Source organism: Vigna unguiculata, unplaced genomic scaffold (genome assembly GCF_037176805.1).
Source record: "Vigna unguiculata cultivar grain cowpea cultivar isolate G323 ecotype 2 unplaced genomic scaffold, ASM3717680v1 ptg000189l, whole genome shotgun sequence".
Classification (NCBI taxonomy): Eukaryota; Viridiplantae; Streptophyta; class Magnoliopsida; order Fabales; family Fabaceae; genus Vigna; species Vigna unguiculata.
The window spans coordinates 19,990-21,589 of record NW_028196826.1 but is presented as its reverse complement, the minus strand read 5'-3'; the positions used below and the strand labels follow the sequence as shown (position 1 = coordinate 21,589).

The following is a 1,600-nucleotide window of genomic DNA, read 5'->3' as shown; positions in this document are numbered from 1 at the left end:
TTGCCCCTCGGGAGAGTGAGTCTACTTAGCGAACTGGCAGGACGCGGAGATCGATTGATAAAGATGAATCTCGAGAGTGGATGGTTGACCGCCGCCCCCTTGTCCTGGAGGCTCTCCGGCCGAGGAGGGGCTTGCTATCGTAACCTTTTATCCCGGTGTATGTGAAAAAGAGTGACGAACCCTTTTTTGTTCGGTCATAGGTTGGTGTCCAAAGAACGAGAGTCGGCTTCCTTAACTTAAGTCCGTTGTTCCTCAGTAGCTCAGTGGTAGAGCGGTCGGCTGTTAACTGACTGGTCGTAGGTTCAAATCCTACTTGGGGAGAATTTGGAGTTATAGCTTTTCTGACCTAGCGACCCCTGTCCTTCCCCTTAGTTTCTAAACTAGCAGAATCGTGGGACATCCAAAGTGGGAAGTTTCTTGTTTCTTTTTTTTCTATTTCTTACTCCCTTTTTTAGTTTAGGAACTTGGTTCGTTCAATTCACTTGCTCATGAACTCGCAGCTTCGCCAGAAGCGACTAGGGGGGAGCTGTCGTAGAAGCTTTGCCCTTTGTACAGAGATTGTTATGAACTGACTAGCGGAACGCTAGCTAAGCTAAAAAAGAGTCTGAGTTCCCTTCAATCAAATCAATAAGCTTTATTTCAGGTTTTTATCCCTCCTTCTTAGAACCCATTGATGGAGGGGGGCCTCGGCCCGGGAAGGGGAGAGTGGCCGAGTGGTCAAAAGCGACAGACTGTAAATCTGTTGAAGTTTTTCTACGTAGGTTCGAATCCTGCCTCTCCCACTTGTTTGTTGTAGACTTCTTCGAAGAGAAAGGGGGAGAAAGAAATCCTATAGCTTAGCTTGAGTAAAGCCCATTAGTATTAGTAGTAATTGGATCTTTTCTAAGGTTTGAGGATGCTGTACCGATAGGTGCGGGAGATTTATATTGATATAAAGATAACGTCAGCATATTGGCTCCAGCCGGTAGCACGGGGCTTGCGAATTCTTCGATCCATACCCTCTGAGTTAAAGAGTGGGTCGGCACAGTTTTCCAGGTTGGTTCAAACTTCATCCCTTGTTCAAGGGGAATAGTTTGAATCTGGGGTACATAACGGTTTACAAGACGATTGAAGGACTCCTTTATGGAGCCAACCAACTCAACAACAGTGTCCATACAAGACACCGGCTGAGATATACTGGAAAAGTGTTTTCTACCCGTTTTGCTAAGGTTATAATCTTAGAAAAGGAGAAGAAAGATACCATTTAACCAGCATATCCGCCTTTTGATCCCGTACACATATCATCCTTCTATGATGGGAAGGGATTTACCTGGGCTTGCACTGGAAATCCTATGAGAATATGACAATAGGAGTTTTCTTAACTGCTAAGCTTACACAGACTCCTGAAAGATTCGGACGAAGGCATTCCAAAAAAAAAAAAGAAGAAAGCTATTTATACGCTAGAGCCTTACAGAGACTTCCTAAAAAGAAGTGACCTTATCTAAATCTAAGGTAAAAACTCAAAGGCCCACATGCTTTCCTTTTTTGCTTGCCTAAGTCCCTTTTTCTACATATGGATTGAAAAAAGTTTTTCGGCCTGTCATGGACAGAAACTAAACCA

The 1,600-nt window shown here is 44.1% G+C and overlaps 1 non-coding gene across 1 annotated transcript; it reads left to right on the top strand.

The window, feature by feature from the left end:
• The first annotated feature begins 699 nt into the window (after positions 1-699).
• Positions 700-782, top strand: TRNAY-GUA (transfer RNA tyrosine (anticodon GUA)). Its single transcript has one exon. It is a non-coding gene; the product is annotated as a tRNA-Tyr (tRNA).
• Positions 783-1,600: the final 818 nt, after the last annotated feature.